The sequence below is a fragment of the Phyllobates terribilis genome, unplaced genomic scaffold, assembly GCF_046119375.1.
Source record: "Phyllobates terribilis strain yellow unplaced genomic scaffold, ASM4611937v1 Scaffold_223__1_contigs__length_3252167, whole genome shotgun sequence".
NCBI classification, from domain to species: domain Eukaryota; kingdom Metazoa; phylum Chordata; class Amphibia; order Anura; family Dendrobatidae; genus Phyllobates; species Phyllobates terribilis.
The window spans coordinates 2,801,021-2,813,245 of record NW_027362983.1 but is presented as its reverse complement, the minus strand read 5'-3'; the positions used below and the strand labels follow the sequence as shown (position 1 = coordinate 2,813,245).

Sequence of the window (12,225 nt, the reverse complement as noted above, 5' to 3'; positions counted from 1 at the left end):
TGACAACATGTCTTCTTAACGGGAGTCCAGGAGCTCATCTCCACAAATGGACTTTTCAGGATCCTTGGGTGGCTCCGTAGTTTGAAACCAATTCTGGTTATCGCTTCTCGGCCTTTTGGCTAAGATCAAGTGTAGTATCTGTTCTTATCAGTTTAATATCTGATACGTCCCCTATCTGGGGACCATATATTAAATGGATTTTTAGAACAGGGAGATGGAAAAAGAGCTTGCTCTGTCCACTCCACGCATTGACCTGGTATTGCAGTATCTCCAGGACCGGTGCACCCCTTCTTTAATGCAGTTTCTAAAATCAGAAAGAATTGAATTCAATGTTTTTTGTTCATTTTGCTTGTTTGTTGGATTTGGCGATGGACTCTTTGGCTTTGCTTTTCTTCTCCTCATTGGATTTTTCATGTTCAAAGTTGCAGAAGCCAGATTACAAGCTCATTTTGGTTCAACTTCAGCAACTGTGCATTGCATTGCCATGTAATGTGATGCAATGCTATCTTTCTAGCTCTCCCTTTTTACTTCCTTTTGGATAAACAGACATATTAGACAAGCATTTTGGAGCTTTCACCTAAATAACTACAGGTGGTGAGATAAGCTGCACAATATAATTGACCTTTCAGTATATTGTTGCACACACACCATCTATTTAGCAAATGCCCTTGTTATCAACAGCAGCCTTTTAAACTCACCTGAGCTAACAGGTATGTGCGCTGGTTACTCTGCTGCGCTTAAAATTTCTTTTTTGGTTTGCTACAATGCCTTTTCTGAAACGTTGTCTCCTTCTGCTGGAACACTGACTTCTTTCATTTAATGCCTGCAGACTATAAAAGAGAACCCAACCCAAAAAGTTTGGTTGATTAGTCTGTGGCATTCTGTTAAACTGTTGCTTATGGCGGTCTCTGTGAGCTTCTCAGCGACATTCAGCCAGCCAGGTATCCTGCCTGCAGTAGATGGAATGTGGCAATGGAACGCTGGCTGCGCGTGTCATAATAGGCTCTGAGCCTTTATATACCTGTGCACAGCAGCAGCCACCTTCAGTCTGCTGCTGGACAGCCAGCAGCAGCAGCAGCAGGAGAGGTATGTAATCAGGAGCCCTCCTGCTAAGGGTAGACAGCTGCTCGTTCCACCCCACCCCCCGCCTTAATTGGTTCTCCTCCCTTCCAACGGTGTTGAGGCGGGTGGGAACAGCAGGGGGTGAAGGTGCTGTGTTTAAAGAGGTGGAGTTATGCAGATCTAAAACGCGTGGATTGCAGCAGCAGCAAGCCGAAAAGTGCAGGCATGTAAGGGATCTAGAGGTTGACAACATGTCTTCTTAACGGGAGTCCAGGAGCTCATCTCCACAAATGGACTTTTCAGGATCCTTGGGTGGCTCCGTAGTTTGAAACCAATTCTGGTTATCGCTTCTCGGCCTTTTGGCTAAGATCAAGTGTAGTATCTGTTCTTATCAGTTTAATATCTGATACGTCCCCTATCTGGGGACCATATATTAAATGGATTTTTAGAACAGGGAGATGGAAAAAGAGCTTGCTCTGTCCACTCCACGCATTGACCTGGTATTGCAGTATCTCCAGGACCGGTGCACCCCTTCTTTAATGCAGTTTCTAAAATCAGAAAGAATTGAATTCAATGTTTTTTGTTCATTTTGCTTGTTTGTCGGATTTGGGGATGGACTCTTTGGCTTTGCTTTTCTTCTCCTCATTGGATTTTTCATGTTCAAAGTTGCAGAAGCCAGATTACAAGCTCATTTTGGTTCAACTTCAGCAACTGTGCATTGCATTGCCATGTAATGTGATGCAATGCTATCTTTCTAGCTCTCCCTTTTTACTTCCTTTTGGATAAACAGACATATTAGGCAAGCATTTTGGAGCTTTCACCTAAATAACTACAGGTGGTGAGATAAGCTGCACAATATAATTGACCTTTCAGTATATTGTTGCACACACACCATCTATTTAGCAAATGCCCTTGTTATCAACAGCAGCCTTTTAAACTCACCTGAGCTAACAGGTATGTGCGCTGGTTACTCTGCTGCGCTTAAAATTTCTTTTTTGGTTTGCTACAATGCCTTTTCTGAAACGTTGTCTCCTTCTGCTGGAACACTGACTTCTTTCATTTAATGCCTGCAGACTATAAAAGAGAACCCAACCCAAAAAGTTTGGTTGATTAGTCTGTGGCATTCTGTTAAACTGTTGCTTATGGCGGTCTCTGTGAGCTTCTCAGCGACATTCAGCCAGCCAGGTATCCTGCCTGCAGTAGATGGAATGTGGCAATGGAACGCTGGCTGCGCGTGTCATAATAGGCTCTGAGCCTTTATATACCTGTGCACAGCAGCAGCCACCTTCAGTCTGCTGCTGGACAGCCAGCAGCAGCAGCAGCAGGAGAGGTATGTAATCAGGAGCCCTCCTGCTAAGGGTAGACAGCTGCTCGTTCCACCCCACCCCCCGCCTTAATTGGTTCTCCTCCCTTCCAACGGTGTTGAGGCGGGTGGGAACAGCAGGGGGTGAAGGTGCTGTGTTTAAAGAGGTGGAGTTATGCAGATCTAAAACGAGTGGATTGCAGCAGCAGCAAGCCGAAAAGTGCAGGCATGTAAGGGATCTAGAGGTTGACAACATGTCTTCTTAACGGGAGTCCAGGAGCTCATCTCCACAAATGGACTTTTCAGGATCCTTGGGTGGCTCCGTAGTTTGAAACCAATTCTGGTTATCGCTTCTCGGCCTTTTGGCTAAGATCAAGTGTAGTATCTGTTCTTATCAGTTTAATATCTGATACGGCCCCTATCTGGGGACCATATATTAAATGGATTTTTAGAACAGGGAGATGGAAAAAGAGCTTGCTCTGTCCACTCCACGCATTGACCTGGTATTGCAGTATCTCCAGGACCGGTGCACCCCTTCTTTAATGCAGTTTCAAAAATCAGAAAGAATTGAATTCAATGTTTTTTGTTCATTTTGCTTGTTTGTCGGATTTGGGGATGGACTCTTTGGCTTTGCTTTTCTTCTCCTCATTGGATTTTTCATGTTCAAAGTTGCAGAAGCCAGATTACAAGCTCATTTTGGTTCAACTTCAGCAACTGTGCATTGCATTGCCATGTAATGTGATGCAATGCTATCTTTCTAGCTCTCCCTTTTTACTTCCTTTTGGATAAACAGACATATTAGGCAAGCATTTTGGAGCTTTCACCTAAATAACTACAGGTGGTGAGATAAGCTGCACAATATAATTGACCTTTCAGTATATTGTTGCACACACACCATCTATTTAGCAAATGCCCTTGTTATCAACAGCAGCCTTTTAAACTCACCTGAGCTAACAGGTATGTGCGCTGGTTACTCTGCTGCGCTTAAAATTTCTTTTTTGGTTTGCTACAATGCCTTTTCTGAAACGTTGTCTCCTTCTGCTGGAACACTGACTTCTTTCATTTAATGCCTGCAGACTATAAAAGAGAACCCAACCCAAAAAGTTTGGTTGATTAGTCTGTGGCATTCTGTTAAACTGTTGCTTATGGCGGTCTCTGTGAGCTTCTCAGCGACATTCAGCCAGCCAGGTATCCTGCCTGCAGTAGATGGAATGTGGCAATGGAACGCTGGCTGCGCGTGTCATAATAGGCTCTGAGCCTTTATATACCTGTGCACAGCAGAAGCCACCTTCAGTCTGCTGCTGGACAGCCAGCAGCAGCAGCAGCAGGAGAGGTATGTAATCAGGAGCCCTCCTGCTAAGGGTAGACAGCTGCTCGTTCCACCCCACCCCCCGCCTTAATTGGTTCTCCTCCCTTCCAACGGTGTTGAGGCGGGTGGGAACAGCAGGGGGTGAAGGTGCTGTGTTTAAAGAGGTGGAGTTATGCAGATCTAAAACGCGTGGATTGCAGCAGCAGCAAGCCGAAAAGTGCAGGCATGTAAGGGATCTAGAGGTTGACAACATGTCTTCTTAACGGGAGTCCAGGAGCTCATCTCCACAAATGGACTTTTCAGGATCCTTGGGTGGCTCCGTAGTTTGAAACTAATTCTGGTTATCGCTTCTCGGCCTATTGGCTAAGATCAAGTGTAGTATCTGTTCTTATCAGTTTAATATCTGATACGTCCCCTATCTGGGGACCATATATTAAATGGATTTTTAGAACAGGGAGATGGAAAAAGAGCTTGCTCTGTCCACTCCACGCATTGACCTGGTATTGCAGTATCTCCAGGACCGGTGCACCCCTTCTTTAATGCAGTTTCTAAAATCAGAAAGAATTGAATTCAATGTTTTTTGTTCATTTTGCTTGTTTGTCGGATTTGGGGATGGACTCTTTGGCTTTGCTTTTCTTCTCCTCATTGGATTTTTCATGTTCAAAGTTGCAGAAGCCAGATTACAAGCTCATTTTGGTTCAACTTCAGCAACTGTGCATTGCATTGCCATGTAATGTGATGCAATGCTATCTTTCTAGCTCTCCCTTTTTACTTCCTTTTGGATAAACAGACATATTAGGCAAGCATTTTGGAGCTTTCACCTAAATAACTACAGGTGGTGAGATAAGCTGCACAATATAATTGACCTTTCAGTATATTGTTGCACACACACCATCTATTTAGCAAATGCCCTTGTTATCAACAGCAGCCTTTTAAACTCACCTGAGCTAACAGGTATGTGCGCTGGTTACTCTGCTGCGCTTAAAATTTCTTTTTTGGTTTGCTACAATGCCTTTTCTGAAACGTTGTCTCCTTCTGCTGGAACACTGACTTCTTTCATTTAATGCCTGCAGACTATAAAAGAGAACCCAACCCAAAAAGTTTGGTTGATTAGTCTGTGGCATTCTGTTAAACTGTTGCTTATGGCGGTCTCTGTGAGCTTCTCAGCGACATTCAGCCAGCCAGGTATCCTGCCTGCAGTAGATGGAATGTGGCAATGGAACGCTGGCTGCGCGTGTCATAATAGGCTCTGAGCCTTTATATACCTGTGCACAGCAGCAGCCACCTTCAGTCTGCTGCTGGACAGCCAGCAGCAGCAGCAGGAGAGGTATGTAATCAGGAGCCCTCCTGCTAAGGGTAGACAGCTGCTCGTTCCACCCCACCCCCCGCCTTAATTGGTTCTCCTCCCTTCCAACGGTGTTGAGGCGGGTGGGAACAGCAGGGGGTGAAGGTGCTGTGTTTAAAGAGGTGGAGTTATGCAGATCTAAAACGCGTGGATTGCAGCAGCAGCAAGCCGAAAAGTGCAGGCATGTAAGGGATCTAGAGGTTGACAACATGTCTTCTTAACGGGAGTCCAGGAGCTCATCTCCACAAATGGACTTTTCAGGATCCTTGGGTGGCTCCGTAGTTTGAAACCAATTCTGGTTATCGCTTCTCGGCCTTTTGGCTAAGATCAAGTGTAGTATCTGTTCTTATCAGTTTAATATCTGATACGTCCCCTATCTGGGGACCATATATTAAATGGATTTTTAGAACAGGGAGATGGAAAAAGAGCTTGCTCTGTCCACTCCACGCATTGACCTGGTATTGCAGTATCTCCAGGACCGGTGCACCCCTTCTTTAATGCAGTTTCTAAAATCAGAAAGAATTGAATTCAATGTTTTTTGTTCATTTTGCTTGTTTGTCGGATTTGGGGATGGACTCTTTGGCTTTGCTTTTCTTCTCCTCATTGGATTTTTCATGTTCAAAGTTGCAGAAGCCAGATTACAAGCTCATTTTGGTTCAACCTCCGCAACTGTGCATTGCATTGCCATGTAATGTGATGCAATGCTATCTTTCTAGCTCTCCCTTTTTACTTCCTTTTGGATAAACAGACATATTAGGCAAGCATTTTGGAGCTTTCACCTAAATAACTACAGGTGGTGAGATAAGCTGCACAATATAATTGACCTTTCAGTATATTGTTGCACACACACCATCTATTTAGCAAATGCCCTTGTTATCAACAGCAGCCTTTTAAACTCACCTGAGCTAACAGGTATGTGCGCTGGTTACTCTGCTGCGCTTAAAATTTCTTTTTTGGTTTGCTACAATGCCTTTTCTGAAACGTTGTCTCCTTCTGCTGGAACACTGACTTCTTTCATTTAATGCCTGCAGACTATAAAAGAGAACCCAACCCAAAAAGTTTGGTTGATTAGTCTGTGGCATTCTGTTAAACTGTTGCTTATGGCGGTCTCTGTGAGCTTCTCAGCGACATTCAGCCAGCCAGGTATCCTGCCTGCAGTAGATGGAATGTGGTAATGGAACGCTGGCTGCGCGTGTCATAATAGGCTCTGAGCCTTTATATACCTGTGCACAGCAGCAGCCACCTTCAGTCTGCTGCTGGACAGCCAGCAGCAGCAGCAGCAGGAGAGGTATGTAATCAGGAGCCCTCCTGCTAAGGGTAGACAGCTGCTCGTTCCACCCCACCCCCCGCCTTAATTGGTTCTCCTCCCTTCCAACGGTGTTGAGGCGGGTGGGAACAGCAGGGGGTGAAGGTGCTGTGTTTAAAGAGGTGGAGTTATGCAGATCTAAAACGCGTGGATTGCAGCAGCAGCAAGCCGAAAAGTGCAGGCATGTAAGCGATCTAGAGGTTGACAACATGTCTTCTTAATGGGAGTCCAGGAGCTCATCTCCACAAATGGACTTTTCAGGATCCTTGGGTGGCTCCGTAGTTTGAAACCAATTCTGGTTATCGCTTCTCGGCCTTTTGGCTAAGATCAAGTGTAGTATCTGTTCTTATCAGTTTAATATCTGATACGTCCCCTATCTGGGGACCATATATTAAATGGATTTTTAGAACAGGGAGATGGAAAAAGAGCTTGCTCTGTCCACTCCACGCATTGACCTGGTATTGCAGTATCTCCAGGACCGGTGCACCCCTTCTTTAATGCAGTTTCTAAAATCAGAAAGAATTGAATTCAATGTTTTTTGTTCATTTTGCTTGTTTGTCGGATTTGGGGATGGACTCTTTGGCTTTGCTTTTCTTCTCCTCATTGGATTTTTCATGTTCAAAGTTGCAGAAGCCAGATTACAAGCTCATTTTGGTTCAACTTCAGCAACTGTGCATTGCATTGCCATGTAATGTGATGCAATGCTATCTTTCTAGCTCTCCCTTTTTACTTCCTTTTGGATAAACAGACATATTAGGCAAGCATTTTGGAGCTTTCACCTAAATAACTACAGGTGGTGAGATAAGCTGCACAATATAATTGACCTTTCAGTATATTGTTGCACACACACCATCTATTTAGCAAATGCCCTTGTTATCAACAGCAGCCTTTTAAACTCACCTGAGCTAACAGGTATGTGCGCTGGTTACTCTGCTGCGCTTAAAATTTCTTTTTTGGTTTGCTACAATGCCTTTTCTGAAACGTTGTCTCCTTCTGCTGGAACACTGACTTCTTTCATTTAATGCCTGCAGACTATAAAAGAGAACCCAACCCAAAAAGTTTGGTTGATTAGTCTGTGGCATTCTGTTAAACTGTTGCTTATGGCGGTCTCTGTGAGCTTCTCAGCGACATTCAGCCAGCCAGGTATCCTGCCTGCAGTAGATGGAATGTGGCAATGGAACGCTGGCTGCGCGTGTCATAATAGGCTCTGAGCCTTTATATACCTGTGCACAGCAGCAGCCACCTTCAGTCTGCTGCTGGACAGCCAGGAGCAGCAGCAGCAGGAGAGGTATGTAATCAGGAGCCCTCCTGCTAAGGGTAGACAGCTGCTCGTTCCACCCCACCCCCCGCCTTAATTGGTTCTCCTCCCTTCCAACGGTGTTGAGGCGGGTGGGAACAGCAGGGGGTGAAGGTGCTGTGTTTAAAGAGGTGGAGTTATGCAGACCTAAAACGCGTGGATTGCAGCAGCAGCAAGCCGAAAAGTGCAGGCATGTAAGGGATCTAGAGGTTGACAACATGTCTTCTTAACGGGAGTCCAGGAGCTCATCTCCACAAATGGACTTTTCAGGATCCTTGGGTGGCTCCGTAGTTTGAAACCAATTCTGGTTATCGCTTCTCGGCCTTTTGGCTAAGATCAAGTGTAGTATCTGTTCTTATCAGTTTAATATCTGATACGTCCCCTATCTGGGGACCATATATTAAATGGATTTTTAGAACAGGGAGATGGAAAAAGAGCTTGCTCTGTCCACTCCACGCATTGACCTGGTATTGCAGTATCTCCAGGACCGGTGCACCCCTTCTTTAATGCAGTTTCTAAAATCAGAAAGAATTGAATTCAATGTTTTTTGTTCATTTTGCTTGTTTGTCGGATTTGGGGATGGACTCTTTGGCTTTGCTTTTCTTCTCCTCATTGGATTTTTCATGTTCAAAGTTGCAGAAGCCAGATTACAAGCTCATTTTGGTTCAACTTCAGCAACTGTGCATTGCATTGCCATGTAATGTGATGCAATGCTATCTTTCTAGCTCTCCCTTTTTACTTCCTTTTGGATAAACAGACATATTAGGCAAGCATTTTGGAGCTTTCACCTAAATAACTACAGGTGGTGAGATAAGCTGCACAATATAATTGACCTTTCAGTATATTGTTGCACACACACCATCTATTTAGCAAATGCCCTTGTTATCAACAGCAGCCTTTTAAACTCACCTGAGCTAACAGGTATGTGCGCTGGTTACTCTGCTGCGCTTAAAATTTCTTTTTTGGTTTGCTACAATGCCTTTTCTGAAACGTTGTCTCCTTCTGCTGGAACACTGACTTCTTTCATTTAATGCCTGCAGACTATAAAAGAGAACCCAACCCAAAAAGTTTGGTTGATTAGTCTGTGGCATTCTGTTAAACTGTTGCTTATGGCGGTCTCTGTGAGCTTCTCAGCGACATTCAGCCAGCCAGGTATCCTGCCTGCAGTAGATGGAATGTGGCAATGGAACGCTGGCTGCGCGTGTCATAATAGGCTCTGAGCCTTTATATACCTGTGCACAGCAGCAGCCACCTTCAGTCTGCTGCTGGACAGCCAGCAGCAGCAGCAGCAGGAGAGGTATGTAATCAGGAGCCCTCCTGCTAAGGGTAGACAGCTGCTCGTTCCACCCCACCCCCCGCCTTAATTGGTTCTCCTCCCTTCCAACGGTGTTGAGGCGGGTGGGAACAGCAGGGGGTGAAGGTGCTGTGTTTAAAGAGGTGGAGTTATGCAGATCTAAAACGCGTGGATTGCAGCAGCAGCAAGCCGAAAAGTGCAGGCATGTAAGGGATCTAGAGGTTGACAACATGTCTTCTTAACGGGAGTCCAGGAGCTCATCTCCACAAATGGACTTTTCAGGATCCTTGGGTGGCTCCGTAGTTTGAAACCAATTCTGGTTATCGCTTCTCGGCCTTTTGGCTAAGATCAAGTGTAGTATCTGTTCTTATCAGTTTAATATCTGATACGTCCCCTATCTGGGGACCATATATTAAATGGATTTTTAGAACAGGGAGATGGAAAAAGAGCTTGCTCTGTCCACTCCACGCATTGACCTGGTATTGCAGTATCTCCAGGACCGGTGCACCCCTTCTTTAATGCAGTTTCTAAAATCAGAAAGAATTGAATTCAATGTTTTTTGTTCATTTTGCTTGTTTGTCGGATTTGGGGATGGACTCTTTGGCTTTGCTTTTCTTCTCCTCATTGGATTTTTCATGTTCAAAGTTGCAGAAGCCAGATTACAAGCTCATTTTGGTTCAACTTCAGCAACTGTGCATTGCATTGCCATGTAATGTGATGCAATGCTATCTTTCTAGCTCTCCCTTTTTACTTCCTTTTGGATAAACAGACATATTAGGCAAGCATTTTGGAGCTTTCACCTAAATAACTACAGGTGGTGAGATAAGCTGCACAATATAATTGACCTTTCAGTATATTGTTGCACACACACCATTTATTTAGCAAATGCCCTTGTTATCAACAGCAGCCTTTTAAACTCACCTGAGCTAACAGGTATGTGCGCTGGTTACTCTGCTGCGCTTAAAATTTCTTTTTTGGTTTGCTACAATGCCTTTTCTGAAACGTTGTCTCCTTCTGCTGGAACACTGACTTCTTTCATTTAATGCCTGCAGACTATAAAAGAGAACCCAACCCAAAAAGTTTGGTTGATTAGTCTGTGGCATTCTGTTAAACTGTTGCTTATGGCGGTCTCTGTGAGCTTCTCAGCGACATTCAGCCAGCCAGGTATCCTGCCTGCAGTAGATGGAATGTGGCAATGGAACGCTGGCTGCGCGTGTCATAATAGGCTCTGAGCCTTTATATACCTGTGCACAGCAGCAGCCACCTTCAGTCTGCTGCTGGACAGCCAGCAGCAGCAGCAGCAGGAGAGGTATGTAATCAGGAGCCCTCCTGCTAAGGGTAGACAGCTGCTCGTTCCACCCCACCCCCCGCCTTAATTGGTTCTCCTCCCTTCCAACGGTGTTGAGGCGGGTGGGAACAGCAGGGGGTGAAGGTGCTGTGTTTAAAGAGGTGGAGTTATGCAGATCTAAAACGCGTGGATTGCAGCAGCAGCAAGCCGAAAAGTGCAGGCATGTAAGGGATCTAGAGGTTGACAACATGTCTTCTTAACGGGAGTCCAGGAGCTCATCTCCACAAATGGACTTTTCAGGATCCTTGGGTGGCTCCGTAGTTTGAAACCAATTCTGGTTATCGCTTCTCGGCCTTTTGGCTAAGATCAAGTGTAGTATCTGTTCTTATCAGTTTAATATCTGATACGTCCCCTATCTGGGGACCATATATTAAATGGATTTTTAGAACAGGGAGATGGAAAAAGAGCTTGCTCTGTCCACTCCACGCATTGACCTGGTATTGCAGTATCTCCAGGACCGGTGCACCCCTTCTTTAATGCAGTTTCTAAAATCAGAAAGAATTGAATTCAATGTTTTTTGTTCATTTTGCTTGTTTGTCGGATTTGGGGATGGACTCTTTGGCTTTGCTTTTCTTCTCCTCATTGGATTTTTCATGTTCAAAGTTGCAGAAGCCAGATTACAAGCTCATTTTGGTTCAACTTCAGCAACTGTGCATTGCATTGCCATGTAATGTGATGCAATGCTATCTTTCTAGCTCTCCCTTTTTACTTCCTTTTGGATAAACAGACATATTAGGCAAGCATTTTGGAGCTTTCACCTAAATAACTACAGGTGGTGAGATAAGCTGCACAATATAATTGACCTTTCAGTATATTGTTGCACACACACCATCTATTTAGCAAATGCCCTTGTTATCAACAGCAGCCTTTTAAACTCACCTGAGCTAACAGGTATGTGCGCTGGTTACTCTGCTGCGCTTAAAATTTCTTTTTTGGTTTGCTACAATGCCTTTTCTGAAACGTTGTCTCCTTCTGCTGGAACACTGACTTCTTTCATTTAATGCCTGCAGACTATAAAAGAGAACCCAACCCAAAAAGTTTGGTTGATTAGTCTGTGGCATTCTGTTAAACTGTTGCTTATGGCGGTCTCTGTGAGCTTCTCAGCGACATTCAGCCAGCCAGGTATCCTGCCTGCAGTAGATGGAATGTGGCAATGGAACGCTGGCTGCGCGTGTCATAATAGGCTCTGAGCCTTTATATACCTGTGCACAGCAGCAGCCACCTTCAGTCTGCTGCTGGACAGCCAGCAGCAGCAGCAGCAGGAGAGGTATGTAATCAGGAGCCCTCCTGCTAAGGGTAGACAGCTGCTCGTTCCACCCCACCCCCCGCCTTAATTGGTTCTCCTCCCTTCCAACGGTGTTGAGGCGGGTGGGAACAGCAGGGGGTGAAGGTGCTGTGTTTAAAGAGGTGGAGTTATGCAGATCTAAAACGCGTGGATTGCAGCAGCAGCAAGCCGAAAAGTGCAGGCATGTAAGGGATCTAGAGGTTGACAACATGTCTTCTTAACGGGAGTCCAGGAGCTCATCTCCACAAATGGACTTTTCAGGATCCTTGGGTGGCTCCGTAGTTTGAAACCAATTCTGGTTATCGCTTCTCGGCCTTTTGGCTAAGATCAAGTGTAGTATCTGTTCTTATCAGTTTAATATCTGATACATCCCCTATCTGGGGACCATATATTAAATGGATTTTTAGAACAGGGAGATGGAAAAAGAGCTTGCTCTGTCCACTCCACGCATTGACCTGGTATTGCAGTATCTCCAGGACCGGTGCACCCCTTCTTTAATGCAGTTTCTAAAATCAGAAAGAATTGAATTCAATGTTTTTTGTTCATTTTGCTTGTTTGTCGGATTTGGGGATGGACTCTTTGGCTTTGCTTTTCTTCTCCTCATTGGATTTTTCATGTTCAAAGTTGCAGAAGCCAGATTACAAGCTCATTTTGGTTCAACTTCAGCAACTGTGCA

The 12,225-nt window shown here is 44.8% G+C and overlaps 10 non-coding genes across 10 annotated transcripts; all 10 read left to right on the top strand.

Moving 5' to 3' along the window:
* Nucleotides 1-99: 99 nt before the first annotated feature.
* LOC141214625 (U2 spliceosomal RNA) lies at nt 100-290 on the top strand. Its single transcript, XR_012283826.1, has one exon. It is a non-coding gene; the product is annotated as a U2 spliceosomal RNA (small nuclear RNA).
* Nucleotides 291-1,405: 1,115 nt separating this feature from the next.
* On the top strand, nt 1,406-1,596 carry LOC141214624 (U2 spliceosomal RNA). Its single transcript, XR_012283825.1, has one exon. It is a non-coding gene; the product is annotated as a U2 spliceosomal RNA (small nuclear RNA).
* A 1,115-nt stretch (nt 1,597-2,711) lies between these two features.
* Nucleotides 2,712-2,902, top strand: LOC141214880 (U2 spliceosomal RNA). Its single transcript, XR_012284071.1, has one exon. It is a non-coding gene; the product is annotated as a U2 spliceosomal RNA (small nuclear RNA).
* Nucleotides 2,903-4,017: 1,115 nt separating this feature from the next.
* Nucleotides 4,018-4,208, top strand: LOC141214859 (U2 spliceosomal RNA). The gene has a single exon (XR_012284051.1). It is a non-coding gene; the product is annotated as a U2 spliceosomal RNA (small nuclear RNA).
* Nucleotides 4,209-5,320: 1,112 nt separating this feature from the next.
* Nucleotides 5,321-5,511, top strand: LOC141214623 (U2 spliceosomal RNA). The gene has a single exon (XR_012283824.1). It is a non-coding gene; the product is annotated as a U2 spliceosomal RNA (small nuclear RNA).
* Nucleotides 5,512-6,626: 1,115 nt separating this feature from the next.
* LOC141214622 (U2 spliceosomal RNA) lies at nt 6,627-6,817 on the top strand. The gene has a single exon (XR_012283823.1). It is a non-coding gene; the product is annotated as a U2 spliceosomal RNA (small nuclear RNA).
* Nucleotides 6,818-7,932: 1,115 nt separating this feature from the next.
* Nucleotides 7,933-8,123, top strand: LOC141214621 (U2 spliceosomal RNA). Its single transcript, XR_012283822.1, has one exon. It is a non-coding gene; the product is annotated as a U2 spliceosomal RNA (small nuclear RNA).
* A 1,115-nt stretch (nt 8,124-9,238) lies between these two features.
* Nucleotides 9,239-9,429, top strand: LOC141214620 (U2 spliceosomal RNA). The gene has a single exon (XR_012283821.1). It is a non-coding gene; the product is annotated as a U2 spliceosomal RNA (small nuclear RNA).
* Nucleotides 9,430-10,544: 1,115 nt separating this feature from the next.
* LOC141214619 (U2 spliceosomal RNA) lies at nt 10,545-10,735 on the top strand. Its single transcript, XR_012283820.1, has one exon. It is a non-coding gene; the product is annotated as a U2 spliceosomal RNA (small nuclear RNA).
* Nucleotides 10,736-11,850: 1,115 nt separating this feature from the next.
* On the top strand, nt 11,851-12,041 carry LOC141214864 (U2 spliceosomal RNA). The gene has a single exon (XR_012284056.1). It is a non-coding gene; the product is annotated as a U2 spliceosomal RNA (small nuclear RNA).
* Nucleotides 12,042-12,225: the final 184 nt, after the last annotated feature.